General features: G+C 39.4%; 1 protein-coding gene across 2 annotated transcripts in view; it reads left to right on the top strand.

Moving 5' to 3' along the window:
- Nucleotides 1–16,116, top strand: part of KCNG2 (potassium voltage-gated channel modifier subfamily G member 2) — a 56,561-nt gene that overhangs the window by 5,408 nt on the left and 35,037 nt on the right. Inside the window, exon 1 of one of the 2 annotated variants that reach the window (XM_068674685.1) lies at nt 9,915–10,028. The exons of the other annotated variant lie outside the window; for it this stretch is intronic. The gene's annotated coding sequence lies outside the window, so the exon portion shown is untranslated. Of the gene's footprint in view, nt 1–9,914; nt 10,029–16,116 lie in introns of those variants that run through there. 2 annotated transcript variants of the gene reach the window in all.

Here is a 16,116-nt window from a genome sequence, read left to right as displayed (position 1 = left end):
TATGTGAATTATAAGACATCTTGAATTTTAAAATGTTTGGGAAGAGACTGGACAGATCAAGGAAAGAGGAGAAGTAAGAGTCAGATTTAGGATAAACTTCTTCCTCTTCTGTCTATCCCTTGCCATGGCTCAGTCAGATCATGAGCCCTGGTTTCTGTGCCTTACACTGCTGCAGGTTCAAGTGGGTTTGGGATTATTGAGCTATTACTGGCCTGAGCTGGAACAATTTCATTCAGAGCTAAACCGAAAATTCTGTTGCAGCTAAAGTGATGCTCACTTGGGTTAGTAATAATGTAACAACACCATATTCAGCAGCAGCAGCAGGAACATGCCAGTTTAACAGTAGAAAGGATGTAGATTAATGATGTGTATTGTAAACACTGGAAAGGTCAGAAGAATGAGGGACAGATTGAGCTTGAGGAAGGTGAGGGTCTTTGAACTTTTCAGAGTGAAGTGCAAGAACCTTAGGTCCTCCCTGCTGAGCAGATTGTGGTGGACAGCAGTAGAAACAGTTGCTTTCCTTCAGATTCAGCGCAGTTTTTTGAACTGATAAAGCCACGAAGCTGGAGATTCTGCAAATCATGATGTGAATTCATTCAACAGAAGTCTGAATGAAAGCCAAGTCTCTTTAGTTTACAGCTTTTCAAATATTATTCCAAGGCTAAAGTCTGTATAGGTTAGGATGCTACTTTATTCTGACCTGCTCGAATGAAATTTTTACATGGCTGTCAAGAATGATTTCTCATTCTTTCTAGACTGCCTTTGATAATGGGATTGATTTAAGGGGGAAATACATTAAAAAAGCAGTTATTTCCCAGCAGTTATTAAAAGGCATCCTCAGAAATTCTAGTTTGTGATTCTGACATCAGAAATTATTCCTTATGGTGGTCACTGTGAAGCGTTTCTGGTTTATGAAGATTTTGATACATTATCAGAATTGATACCATATTTATTTGCTTCTCACTTCCTTTTATCTTAGTTTTCTCTGTAGTGAATCTGCAGTTATATTTTGATGGCAGAAATTTGCTATGTTGTCTCCACAGGAAAACTACTACCATCACTGTTATTGAACCTTTTGCCATCTTTTCAGGCTGCACAACATTGTTGATCAGCTGAACTGGTAAATTTCTTTACAAGAAATAAACCTGGTTCTGAGCTAGTTCTATGCTTACCCCACTGTTCAGAATTATGACTGATCTTAGTGATCTTACCTGCCAGCAGTTGTCAGACCTAAGCAGTCAGTGAAGCCACAGGAAGCTTGTTTGGGGTTTTTGTTGATATGTACATATGCTTACCTTGCATTATATTCGAATTAATTCATTTTAATGAATTAATTCATAATGAATTAACATGGATTTAATTCATATTATAAATCCTTGGTATCTCTCAATGTCCAGAAGTACACATTAAAAACCTTGACCCTGTTATATTTAAACACAGAGACAATTCCTGTGGCAGTAGTCACATTAACATATAAAGCCTTACTTCTAAGTTAAGTTTTATGTATCTCCTCCTACATTCCATTTAGCTGATCTTGAATTTGTTGAATTGAGGAGAGCTGTGGTTCCACAGCCGTGCATTAGACATGCACTCTTCAGCCTACAAGAAAGCAAGAATAACTCCAGGCATACCAGTTCGAGTTCACATACAATTGGTTTCCTCTAAGTTCTGTACGTAGAATAATTTTCTTGCTGTGTTCTTGTTTCTCATGTTTTTCAAGGTCATTTATTCAGGCTTGCCTTTCAACTGTATTTTTTACTGTTATTAGATGTCTGTTCTGTCATCAAAGGTGTTTCGGGAAGAACTGAGTAGGACTATAGATTGTGAATCTTCCCTTTTGTGTGTCTATTCTTTAATGTAAATGTCACCAAAATATTCTCAGTTGTTTTGTTGTTGTTGTTGTTTGTTGTTAGTTTTTTTTTTTTTTTGCTTGTTTGTTTGTTTGTTTTATGTAAATCAAAAGAGCCTGTCCAGAACTACTTTGGTATAAATGAGAACACATCCAAGGTTTAGATGTTTGTTCTAGTATTTCTTTATACTTGTACTGTAGTCTACAGCTGAAACCTTCAGAGTCATGGATTAATAACATATTGTCCTTGAGCTAAACAAGGGTAACACTTCTGATTTGATTTCTTTTCTAACATTAAAATAAAAATTTGTGAAAAGAGCTTACATTCAGTGTCTGATCCTGCAAGACTTTTAGTCTTTGTTGGTAATCCCTGTTCAGACAAACATTGCTACTGAATACATAGGTATCCTGAACTAAGTACAGACTCCTGAAGGAAGGAGTTTCAAGAGTGGGTCCTTACAGAACATTTAGAAACCTTATATTTATTAAACCTCATGCATTTTAATTACTAGTTCACAGTTCCTATGCTTTGTCATGTTAATAAGTGCCGAATCATTTTTAATAGCCACTGCATTTCTCTGTAGTCTCTAATAGTCTATGTGGTAGACTGTGACAAATAACACCTGTGCAGATTCTGTAAATGTATGTGTGCATACTTTTCAGAAATATACTTTTTAGTTTCATATTAAACAAGCTGCTTATGCAACAACATACTATTATTCTAAATAATGCTGTGTTGTTTTTTTTTTTTTTTTTTAAGATTGTCTAGAATACATTTATTCTCCAAATGAAGGTGTCTTCCTTCAGCTTAAGTGAGAGAAGACCAGTGTATGCACCCAAGACTCATACATCAATGAACTGGGTTAACTGCACTACTTATATAAATACATTGTAAGGGGGTTACCTTGCTGTATGCATTTATCAGCCTGAAAATCCAAAGACAGATAGGGATTTGTCATATATAATGGTGGCAGCCTGATTCTTCTCTTAAGCCTCTGGAGGCAATATTTCCCTGGACTTTTCTTGCCTCCTTCTTAGTTGAGAAGATTTTTCAAGGATGACCTAAAAATCAATGTGTTGCTGACCTAAAAATCAATGTGTTGTTGACATGATTTTCTTTTTGCCCTCCCACCCCCCCCCTTTTTTTTTTTGCTTCCTTGACACCCTTTGTTCTGATTATTCATACTTGAATATCCTTGCAAATAGGATAGTGTCTATTTGTTCTTCTTTTACTCTGAAAGTATGGCTAACTTGGTGAATTACAACTATAAAGTAAGGTTGCTGCTCATTGTAAATAAGCAGAAGTGAGATAAAACATAAGCTCAATGGTAGCACATGCAGCAGTGAGCTCTGCAGATTGATGCCTCTTTACACTCTGATTGCATCTCTCTGGAAGCAAGAAAGAAGCCAATTACTACCATCCTGGCCATGATGGGGTTAGCAGTAGCTTTGACAACACAAATTTCATCTTTCTTTCCAGTACTCTTCCATCATCATCACTTAAGAGATCTCTGCAGGATCCTGGCATCACATGCTGCAGTCACTGCCCTGAACTTTGTCACAAGAGCTATATGAGGCCCATAATGACCTATTTAAAGGATTTTGATAGTACCTTCCTTCTCAATAACCTAGTTATTGCCTGCATACTTCCATAGCTTGACCAACCTCAATTGCAGGCAGAACTGTTGAAGAGACAAAGTGAAGATCTCAAAGGAATTCACAGAAATAATTTGCAGTCCTGATAGAGAGCAATATTTTCTTAATTATCTTTTTCTGTGAATCTTAAGAATACACAGGAGTATGTCAGTTTATGCCACTGGAAAGGGAAAAGGAAAAGGAAGAGGAAAAGGAGAAGGAGAAGGAGGAAGAAAAGGAAAAGGAAAAGAAAGAGGAAAAGAAAGAGGAAAAGGAAAAGAAAAAGAAAAGAAAAAGAAAAGAAAAAGAAAAGAAAAAGAAAAAGTAATTGTACTACAGAATAATTCTACACTACAATTTTTAAGTTATTCTATGAATCACTGGAGATTTTAGTGCAAAATAATGGAGCAAGGGAAACAGCTGCAGTTATATTAAATAGTATAGAAAGGTATAAAAGAAATCAGGCCATTTATTTTCAGAATGTAAATGAAAATGCAGTGTCAGGGTTTGCCTATCATAAGGGCAATATACCCATTACTGTGCATTACTTGCCCTTATGAGCAAGATAGCCATTGCTGTGCATTATAAGGTTCCTTGAGCTAGTGTCTGGGGAAGCTAGCATGGGTGGCTAGAGGAGAATAGGGACAAACCTGTAAGGGCTTTCAGTAGTATTGCACAACACAGTTCCGACTCCACATGGGTGTTGGTGTTCTAGAGCCCTTCAAAGAGTCTGTCTTTACACAGAAGGTACTTCTCAACTTTAATGATACATAGTGAAGCTGTTGTTTTGTTATAACAAGTGTTAAAGGGATAGACTTGGGCTGGGCATAGCAGAGGTTTAGCTCTTCTCCCATTGCCTTTCTCTCCAGCTCCCTTGATGCAGTGCAGGGAATCAGAACAACACTATGGGTTCCCTCCACCACCTCAACCCTGTGTGCTACTCACAAGGAGTCAGAGACAAAAAGACAGTCCTAGCAAAAGTCTACCCCTTCTCCCTATCATTTGCTTTGCATCTTGAACTTAACTTACCATGGACCCTCACATGAGCCCATGTCCCTGTTGCATCACCTAACGCAACACCTGTGGAAAAGATCTATATTTTTCTTTTAAAGGTGCCTAAAGCACTGAAAATGTATTTCAGCACCTTGGGACAGGGTGAGAAGATACATCAGTCTGCAAGTAGATACCAGTTGTAAAGTACAAAATTTTTAGGAAGTCTTAGTGGACTTAAAGTACAGAGAGCTGATTTCCTCCAGAGAGGATGTGAGTGAAGGAGAGTTAAACAACATCATATGGCATTTTGGCTCTGAAAAGGCACTGTGCAAAATGACACCTCCATATTTAGCAGATTCATTTCCTCTGTGTGAGCAGGACCATGTGCCCTAACTTTCATTTTGTAGAAGACCTAATTCTTTCCTTGACAACTGAATGGTTTGAGTCTGGAAATGGAAAATCTCAAGATTCTGCTGACTGAAGTTTTTTCCAAAGTGGAAAGATGCTATCAGCTTCAAGGCAAATAACATACGTTAGAGAGGAATTTTAGAAGGCAGTATACCAAGATTTTAGGCCAAATCCTTAGAAAACATTTCAAAAGCATTTCAAGAGTAACTGCATACAGAAGAAAAAAAATTATGAAGAAAAAGTCCATTTACTTTCATAGAATTATAGAATGGCTTGGATTGTAAGGAGCTTTTGAAGACATCTAGTTCCAAGCCCCTTGCCATGGATGAGGACACCTTCCATTAGATCAGGCTGCTCAAAGCCCCATCCAGCCTGGCCTTGAACAGTTACAAACGATGAGGCATCCACGGCTTTGTTAGTTCATGTTCAGTTTTTCATTCACCAATACCCTCAAGCCCTTCTCCTCAGGGCTGCTCTCAGTCCAGCCTGTATTCATGCTTGGGATCACCCTGACCCAAGTGCAGGACCTTGCGCTTGGCCTTGTTGAACTTCGTGGGCCAACCTCTCGAACCTGTGAGGGTCCCTTTGAATGGCATCCCTTCCCTGCAGCATATCAACTGCACTACACAGCTTTATGTCATCCACTAATTTACTGAGGGTGTGTTCAGTGCCACTGTCCACGTAACCAAAAAAGATGTTAATTACCATTGGTCTTAATACCAGCCCTTGGAGAACACCACTTGTCTCTTATCTCTACCTGGTCATCAAGGTGTTGACTGCAACTCTTTGAGCGCAACCATACAGCCAATTCCTTATCCGCACAGAGGTCTATGCATCAGATTCATATCTTTCATCTGCTTCTGAGCTGGACAAAATCAAAGGAAGATCTTTACTTAACCACAGACACATCTCGGAAACATCTGCAGGCTGATGCTTCAAATAACCTACTTCTTCCTGCTCTGAAAGGAAGCAGCCCTACTTCTTCCCCTCTGTAGGGCTAGGAGGAGAAGTACAGGTAGGAGGAAACTGGTACTTAGTAGAAAGAGAAGTTATGTTTGGTGTGACAAGTTGCAGATTTTATTCTCACTTGAAGTTACCTTGAGCTTGGTCTCATGCTCTGTGAGCCACCTTGAAGAAGCCATGGAGTGCTGCCTTGAGTTGTTGAGCAAATGATAGATAGCTGCTGGTGCAAACTAGAGTGATGTGGTTTGAGGAGACAGAAGGCCAAATAAAAGAAAAATAGCTCAGTGTAACTAACTGAGATTTTGTTTCTAATATACCTGGCCCTTTTATGTTCAAATCAACATGAGAAATATTCATTTCCACATTAAAAATTAAAGCAGGAGATGTGTAGAGTATTTCCTTAAATTTTGCCTTTTCAGCATGTTGGTAATCTGGTATAAAACTTGTTTGCCTCACCTCCTAAAGGATTAAAAAAAAAAAAAAAAAGAGAAAGATATTAAAATAATCTATATCCAGCTACCTTAGGGAAAGTAGTCAGATGGTGTGATTTCAGTCAGAGTACTTGGAATCTTATAAAAGCAAGGACTAGAAGGAAAACCTTAGAATTGCTTGTTTATCCATTGACTAAGGAATAAAGGAATATTTTTTTTTTTTCTAGGACAGGCACATGTTTTGTTTTTTTTTTTGGTTCATATAGTGTGCCTCAGGTATACTTTTAGCCATTGAATGGTAAACAAAGTAAAACTAGTGAGGGCTAAGCAGAGCTGTGTGCTCAAAATTTGCCATACCCTTTTGTCAAGATTATAAACTGTCCTTATGTCATCCCACACGGGTATTGAATTTCAGCAGACTAAATTCTGAAGGTTTTTAGAACTCCGAGGTGTAATCAATAGAGATAAATCTATGGAGGGAAAAGATGCTGAGGGAAGATGAAAAGTGCTGACAGTTTATTTAGTTAGTAAACTGTAAGCCTAAAGGTTACATGTGCCATCTAACAGGAAGAAAGAAAGCTAGTGAAAATAAAGGAAATTTGATGTTTTTCTTTGTCCTAGAAGGTAAAAGATGATATGGAAAAAGGGGGCATATGGAACGTTAAATGTAAGTATCTGTTACAGATACTTACAGTAAGTTTCAAGCAATAAAATTTGCAGAACTGAACAAAAAGAGGTGGGAGGACTTAGAGTAACATTAATTAGAGCATAAGATAACTTATAGGAAGAAGTTCCAAGAACAGAAGAAATACAAAGTCAGTAAAATAAGTTTAAAATAGTCTCCATGCACTCATCAGGCAGGTCTGCTTGTTCTGTTTGTGGGAGCTTTTGCACATTCTAAATTTTACAGTACTCTCTAACCAGATTTATTTTCAGTGAATCGCATGTGATTCTTTTCATGCACAAACTGCAAATGATGAATGGGGTACTATAGCAATAATTTATAATATTAAAATGCAGATTTTGTTATTCAATATGCAATATCCTCTAGCTTTAATAGCCAAATTTTTGTTGAGGTTCTGTTTTGTGTGTTTACATTCATTCAGATATGAAAAATCTGTATTTGCGCATACAGAGCTGCACTTGAGGAAGCATTTGAATAGCTGCTTAGCTAATTAGCTGATACATCTATGTAGGCATACTTTGTGCATACAAACAAAGAGACAGTGAAAAATATAACCTTAAATATCACTTACTTTTATCACTGTTTGGATAATTAAAAAGCTGTTAGTCATTGCTTATTTAAAGTGTCAGGAAATTTTTGTTGCCCACGTATTCCCTCTGTGGTAATAGTAGCTCACAAACCCAGTTGTGTCAGAGCACACAGCAACAAGCAAAGAAGAGCAGATGACATCAGAGCACAGAACAGTAAATGAAAAGGCAGTTAACTTCTAAAACAACTGCCAAATAAAAGTTTATCATTTGAAAAGCTGATTTAAGTACTCTTTCAAAAATCAGTTTCAAGGCCTGTGTGGATCAGATCACAATAGCTTAGATGGTAGGGCTTAGGTAAATAAATGACAATTTTTCAGAACCCAGCTTCAGTAATCCATATTCAGTCAGAGCAACCGTAAAGAGCAACCTTTATGGCTTAGATTTGATGGGTACATATAATTGTAATAATTGTGATGAATGAAGTTCTGTTGTGGAAAACAGTTGCAGGACTATTTTTTAGAACGCATGACCAAGTTATATGTGATTTATATATGCTAAATGGTATAAACATAATTATGAATGTCTCTTTGGAAGAGAAAATTGATCTGATAATGAGGAGACAGAACTGATGCATGATGAGTTCATACTGTGAGATGTTTATTTGGGGTGAAAGGGTCTGTAAAGAGAGTATAAGTATGTTGCTGTAGTGGAAAATGACTTGGAGAGAGGGTGAAGAAACTGCTGCACCCTCATCAAGGTTGCAGATGATACCAAGTTGGGGGGAAGTGTCGTTCTGCTGGAGGGTAGGAAGGCCCTGCAGAGGGACCTGGACAGGTTGGGTCGAAGGGCAGGGGCCAATGGGATGAGGTTCAACATGGCTGAGTGCCGGGTCCTGCACTTTGGCCACAACAACCCCATGCAGTGCTACAGGCTTGGGGGAGAGTGGCTGGAAAGCTGTGCAGGGGTAAAGGATCCAGGGGTGCTGATTGATGTTTTGTTGAACATGAGCCAGCAGTGTGCCCAGGTGGCCAAGAAGGCCATTGACATCTTGGCTTGTATCAGGAATAGTGCAGCCAGCAGGGTCAGGGAGGTGATCATCCCCCTGTACTCTGCTCTGGTGAGGCTGCAACTCAAGTCCTGTGTTCAGGTTTGGGCCCCTCACTACAAGAAGGACATCGAGGCCCTGGAGCATGTCCAGAGAAGGGCTACGAAGCTGGTGAAGGGTTTGAAACACAAGCCCTATGAGGAGTGGCTGAGGGAACTGGGGTTGTTTAGCCCGGAGAAGAGGAGGCTCAGGGAGACCTTATTGCTCTCTACAGCTACCTGAAAGGAAGGTGTGGGGAGCCGGGGGTCAGCCTCTTCTCACAGATAACCAGCAACCGGACTAGAGGGAATGGCTTCAAATTGCACCAGGGGAGGTTTAGGTTGGAAATTAGGAGACATTTCTTCTTAGAGTAGTCAGGCACTGGAACAGTAGGTTGATGGTTGGACCAGATCAAGTTTTTTTCCAACCAACCCAACCAAGTCCTAGAGTAAAAAAAAAAAAAAAAAAAAAAAAGCAAGTATCTCCAAGTAGCTCCATGCCTTTTTATTAGGAAAGTAGCAAAATGAGAAAGCACTACACAGGATTATTAGAAGAACAGAAGAAGATGTTTTATTCATTAATTAGGAAAAAAAGCTCAAGATTTCCTTGGGAGGAGGGAGCATTAAACACTGGCAAGGGTGTAAAAGTCAATGTCTAAAAGGGAGGTGCTTGGCAACAATTATGACACATCCAGGAAAATTTGGCATGAGGATGTCTATGGCATCTATAGGATTCCTCTCCACTGTCCCCCTGGGATGACTTGGCTGGGGGCAGTGGAGCTTTTGATGTTCCACTCTTTCCAGGAAATAAAGCCATTTGGGAGTGTGACACTGAGGAGTGAAAGAGGATACGTGTTGTCCTGTCCCTTATCTTGTCCTCATCTTATTGCTACTATTTTGCACTCTTCTTTCAGGAAGGCTCCAGTGTAGTGATTTCTCATTATTTGCTTTTCTCTTTTTCAGCTCATTCAGTGGGACCTCACTGAATCCAGTAGGTCTGCTGGAGCTGAAGAAACACTGGTTTTTGTGTGTGCAAATTAACCAGAAATCTGAAAATCTTAACAAGTTTTACAAGAGTGAGGACATTCTTTGCTGTATGCTGTTCTGTATATCCAGAATTAAAATGAACCTTCTATATTTAGATGCAAATAAGCAGTCCATATTGCGAGACTACATGTACAATTAAAATCTTTATTAGCTGTGCATTTATAACATTTTATGACAGTGTGACAAACAGCACAATATATAAGCATTCTGAAACAGCTACCAATTAAGGCTTATTTGATGTTTTTTATATACATTATGAAAAGTAGCCTTTTTTTTTTTTTTTTTTTTTTTAACTGTTGTGGACTGGTGAAGTCAATGACCCTGACTTTCCTATCGCTGTAACAAAATGCAGGTTGCCTTTAATCAAGTGAGAATGCAGAGAATGCATAAAACAGAGGCAAAAGGTAAAAGCATGAGATCCTCACATAGGTGTTACAGAAAAAATATATCTATTTGATTAGTTATATTATTTTTATCACTGAGCTTTTTTTCCATATAAGTAAAATGAATAGAGCGATTTCTAGGGTTTGAAGAAAACTTGCATTTTTTTTTGTTGTGATTCCTGAGGAATGCAGTTCGAGAAGGGTATCTCCTATTTTTAGATGACAACATTTATCCAGCACCAGAAGAGGTGACACCAACTGACTGTCTTTAACCCTTGCACTGGCTTCTCTTTTGCAATATGACTCTTCTTTATGTATATGTACCTTAGAATGAATGTGTGAGCACTGTCTGAAAGGAAAAGCACAGCCCTTTTGTTGCATGAGGACTGTCAAGGTATGTTCTTTCCAAATCCAGGAATAATATATTCTGTTTTCAGCTTAGATGCATATATATTGTCATAAACACACGTATACATATTTCCACCTGCTTCCTGTGACAAGTACCTGTGTAGACACTCGAGTAGACACTCAATCAAGCTATGCACATTGGAAATTTGAATGCATAGGCTGAGTACAAGCAAAACCAGTATCTGCAGCAATTACATTTAACAGAAGAATTAAAAGGGGATATACCTCCTAACAGAAATTCTGGGAACATGTTCTGCTTCAATAAAACAAGAAACATTTAGTAATAAATATAACAGCCTATTGTGAGTCTTACAAAAAACTTCCTCAAGCATAGCACTCAGTTTTAATTACAGAATATTTTAGGTTTATGTGCACTACAAAAATGTAGAAATCAATTGATTTTTAGTAGTATTTTTGCTATTTCAGTCAGTATCTTTTCTGAGAGATCACTTGATACTCAGTGCTGACTTCTGATGTCAGAGTGGCATACTTTAAAAAGTTATAAATTTGAAGGATCTTTTGTTATGGGGAAGGGAAGGGAAGGGAAGGGAAGGGAAGGGAAGGGAAGGGAAGGGAAGGGAAGGGAAGGGAAGGGAAGGGAAGGGAAGGGAAGGGAAGGGAAGGGAAGGGAAGGGAAGGGAAGGGAAGGGAAGGGAAGGGAAGGGAAGGGAAGGGAAGGGAAGGGAAGGGAAGGGAAGGGAAGGGAAGGGAAGGGAAGGGAAGGGAAGGGAAGGGAAGGGAAGGGAAGGGAAGGGAAGGGAAGGGAAGGGAAGGGAAGGGAAGGGAAGGGAAGGGAAGGGAAGGGAAGGGAAGGGAACTACTGGCTGAGGATATGTGGGTTGTCTGGTGTGGAGAAAAGAAGGCCAAGAGACAACCTCATTGCTCTCTACAGCTTCCTGAGAAGCAGAGAGGTAGGCTCTAGTGCAACCACACACATCACACCAACATCACATCTGCCATTCTCAGATATCCCAGGGTGTCTCAGATTGCCCTCTGGGTGGGCACCAGATTCAAGCTTCCTTGTAACTGTAAGCTGGCAGGAGCTGATGGCTGATTTGACCCTTGTTCCTTCCCTGCCCTGTGCTCCTGAGGGCTGTACTTGGAAATGCACAAGTGTTTCATGTCTCAAATCTCATGTCTGTCATTGCCCTGTGTGTTCAAGGAAATATATCTGTATGTGTGTGGATATAAGTGTGTGTATGTGTAATATATAGATGTATGGGGAAAATATATAAGGGGAACACACACACACACATTTAAGCTTGTCCTTAGTACCAGTTATGCATCTATTTGGAAACAGTTTTCTTAGGCACACTAAAGGCCTGATTCTGAGAAGGTAGAGAGTTTACTACTATTATATTTTGCTTGGCAGTTACTAATTTACATGTGCAGGGACTCAGCATACCCTTGGATTATGCTCTACAATAATGAAGTAGCTGCTTTATACCATATTTGTCTCTATTCAAAGCCTTTTATCCTTCACTTCTCCTTCTTCACAGCATTTCAGGAAATTACATATTTATTTTTGACTTATTAGTTGTTGTAAGCATAAAACCACCGAGCGATCTTAGTTCATTATCACAGTTGCTCTGGAACAGTGCGATTTACATTTCTTTGTCAACCACAAGAGGTTTGGCTAAGTGATTTCTCTTTCTCATTCTCTTTCTGTAAACCCATTTATGTTAGTTCATGTCATATATTTATTTTACATTTTGCTTAGTTTCTAGATCATGAGGCTGTTCTTTATGGCCCCAAAAGATCCATGTAATGACTACAAACACAGATACTTACATTATGAACCGGACTCATTGTATGACACTGATAGGATCTTTTCTACTGATTATTAGCTCTATCAGGCAGGCATTGCCAGTGATCCCCTCTATTCCAGCCTGAGGATTTACATCCCTAGAAGCCTGTTTCCATAGCCTTTCAATTCCTGTTGATTCAACTGAGGCTAGGGCTTATGGAGTATGATGGTATACGTTGGCACAGTGTTTGAGACCAAATGGGGCTGCAAATTCCTGTCAGGATGTAGAATTATTCAGCAGCCTAATATTTATTTCATGTAGTTGTATGGGATTGACTTTGGAGAACTAATTCTCTTGTAGGAAAGGGGACTGAATAAACGAGAGCATCTACTTGTTCAGAGCTTAAGCTAAACAATTCTGCATCAGTGTAAGCTACTGAGACTGCTAAATGCATTAAATAAAAGTGTAAAATAAATTATGCAAAAAGAATTATGCACTACAAATCAGATTACATGCTTTTCTTTCAAACATCCTCATTAAGTAGCTGTTATCTACTTATTTACTTATCTTTACTTACATTTGTAAATGCTGATATCCATGTTTACTCTTTGTTTTCTCACTTGGTGAGAAAGCAAAGGGGATATGAATTTATATTTTATGAAATGTTATATTTATTCAAAATTTTCAGGAGGACAGAGGACAGAAGTTTTTTTGTGCACATTTCCTCAATGCCTTCTGTATGAGTAGTAGAAGTGTCTAGCAGGAAAACAATAACAAAATAATGAAGTTTTGTTTGGGAGTAATACTATAGAATAAGTAAAATAGAGGTAGGTAAATCTGGGGTATTCTGTTTTATTTCATGATGCAAATATCACAGAGCTGTTGAGCATATAAGCACTGTGCCATAGAAACACTTTCACTCAGTACTTTTGCTATGGAGTAAAACTGCCTTTATAGAGACCAGGCTCTAAATTCCTTAGTGGACAAGGCGTATTAGATATTTGCCACTCACAATACAAACTTGAAACTGAGATGGGTCATACCTTCCTTTTTGTTGTTATCTGTGAAACTCTGCTTTCTCAGTTAGTCAAGCATCAAGCTACTCTTCCCAAGCAATGCTGGTAATGCAGCACTTCACCACCAAAAAAAAAAAAAAAAAGTGACCTGATGAGTTAGACCAGCTTATTCGCCTACAGAACACCTTCTAGGGAGCCTTCTTTGGCAGTCATTAGCATTGGTCTGAGAAAAAGAAGTGCAAAGTTATGCCTACATGTGGCAATCTCCAGGTCTTCTGAGAGCATGCTGGAGCTTCTGGCAACAAAGAAAGTTAAAGCAGCCTTCCACTGCTGAAAATGGAATAGTCATACATACCCTCTTAGTTGAAAAAATAAAATGGCTAGCTACTATGCTGGCCTATCAGGTAAAGGTGGAATGAAGAAGGAGCAAGCAACCTGGAGTTGCAAATTGGGAAGAGGGAACTTAGAGAACCAATTTCCACAACTCTACAGGCCCAGATCACCAACATCTTAATCACCTTTTTCTTTTCCATTGGTAATGGGGTTCCCACAGGTCTGTTGCCCTTTGTACATACAGTTGTGAGCGAAGTCATCAAGGCAGGCACTAGGGTGATCCTGCAATACATGGTATTTATGTTCAGACTTGAAGTGTCAGATATCCAACATAATCCAGGTACAGGGTAAATTAGTTTATGTGGTTGTAGTGATTTTGCTTATGTGAAACCCATTGTGTGTCTGCACAGCACCACATAATAACCCCACACCTATGGAGTTTTGTTATGTGTAAGTTGCACTGGGAAGTTAGAACTAAGTGAGAATGATCATCTACTGGGAACCCTGAAGAAGCCCTGGATTCTGCAGAGAAGTCTTACACACCTTCTGCACAAAGCCCTTGGGTTAATAACCTCTAAATTTCAAGTTTAAAATGATGAGATAGTGCAGCTCATGGAGCCTTCCTCACAGAAGGAGAATTTTGGGTGGTAATGGACTGCAGTAGCTTTAAATTCCTGATCATCTTTCTGATGGTAATGAGATTTATGATATAGGGGAAGAACAACTTGGAGAAGAAACCCATGAGGATTGGAGTGTGCCAGAGGTACTGGGATTTCTCCCTCTACACTACCCTTCTGAGTCCCCACCTGGAGTACTGCATCCATCTCTGGGTCCCCCAGCACAAGAAAGACATAGACCTGTTAGAGCAGGTCTGGAGGAGGGCCACAAAAATAATCAGAGGGCTGGAGCACCTCTCCTGTGAAGAAGTGCTGAGAGAGCTGGGGCTGTTCAGCCTGGAGAAGAGAAGGCTCCAAGGAGACCTTTTAGCAGCCTTCCAGTACCTAAAAGGGTCTCATAAGAAAGATGGGAAGAGACTTTTTACAAGGGCATATAGCAATGGGACAAGAGGTAATAGTTTTAAACTGAGAGAGGGTAGATTTAGATTAGATGTTACAAGGAAATGTTCAACTCAGAGGGTGGTGAGGCACTGGCACAGGCTGCCCAGAGAAGCTGTGGATGACCCATCCCTGGAGGTGTTCAAGGCCAGGTTGGATGGGGCTTTGGGCAGCCTGGTCTAGAGGAGGGTGTCCCTGCCCATGGTGGGGGAAGGTGAGCTAAAAAATCTCTAAAGGTTCTTTCCAACCCAAACCATTCTACGGTTCTGTGATCTGGCAGAAGGATTTATTGTTTGCAGCACTTGCAGAATAATGTATGCTTTGTGAGTAACAACATGTTCTTTCGCAACATGAAAATAACTGCTCAGAAACAACCCCCTGTCGGTAGCAGTGATGCTGTTAAATGAACCCCATAGCTTTATTTTATCCTGATATTTCTGTGTATCTTTTGACATTTCAGGTAGAACAACAGTGAACAATTTGGCACAAGCAGAAAGTGTTCTGAAAAAAAGGAGTGCTTTCTCATGGAGGGCATCAATTGTACATGTGCTAGCACAATAAAATACCTGCTGAAACAATCAGTAAATAAATTACCAACCTGAGCATCACCCAAAGGCCTGGATTGTTTTCTTAACATACTGTTTTCTCACCTACTTTCATTGCCCCTGAAGCTCTCCTTACTCAGTGGTTCTTATAAACCTGTTGGGTCAAAACACCCTAGACAGGAGGCATTGTTAGAGCTGAGCTTCTTGTGTTTCTGTCACTGAAGCAGTTCTCCCTAATGTTATGCCAGAGTCTGTATTTGCAACCTCTGGTCCACCAGTGTTCTCCAACAAGATGTCACTGCAAAGTTTTCATCTGTTATGCACACAATTATTGAGACTGTCACCCTACCTCTTGCACCTGTTCCAGAGTTTTTGGAAAGGGACATAATTTTTGAAGGGTTCAATGTGATTGTTGAAGATACTGCACGTAATTGGGACAGTCATATTTTACTTGATTTTAAAGCCATCATCTTCACAGTGAAATTCCCTCATCTGTTACACCAAACTGCCAAAGGTTTCTGCTGTCACCTGACTGAGGAAAAATATCCAAGCCATCTACTACCATTCCAGCAGCCAAAACCAGCAACATTTCCACCCAGAAGCTCTGACTTCATCCTGTCAGCTTTTTTTAAGTAGGTTAATGTTGTTAGTACGGGCACCTGCCTAGGAGGAATTCAGAACAGAAGATGTCATGAAATTGAATGGTGTTTCAAAATGGTATTTTATGTTTAAAATAATGTAAGCACATGAGGTATACTTTCCTAGTTATATTATTCATTTTCATATTTAATTCAGGGAAAAAAAAATAATTAATTAATTTACTTCAAGCTGCTGCAAAATTTCCAGTTCACCCCACCTGTAAGCCGCAAAATGTGAGTGTCACTTGGTAAAGACTACACAGAATAGAAAGGCTCTGGGATCTTCATCTCCAGACAACGAAGCTTATTAGTTGTGAAAATGGAACATGTATACAGGGCAAGATCTGGAGAGGCTTTTCATTTAAG

The sequence above is a fragment of the Anas acuta genome, chromosome 2, assembly GCF_963932015.1.
Source record: "Anas acuta chromosome 2, bAnaAcu1.1, whole genome shotgun sequence".
NCBI classification, from domain to species: Eukaryota; Metazoa; Chordata; class Aves; order Anseriformes; family Anatidae; genus Anas; species Anas acuta.
The sequence above is the reverse complement of the archived record's forward strand: the minus strand, read 5'-3'. Positions and strand labels throughout refer to the sequence as shown.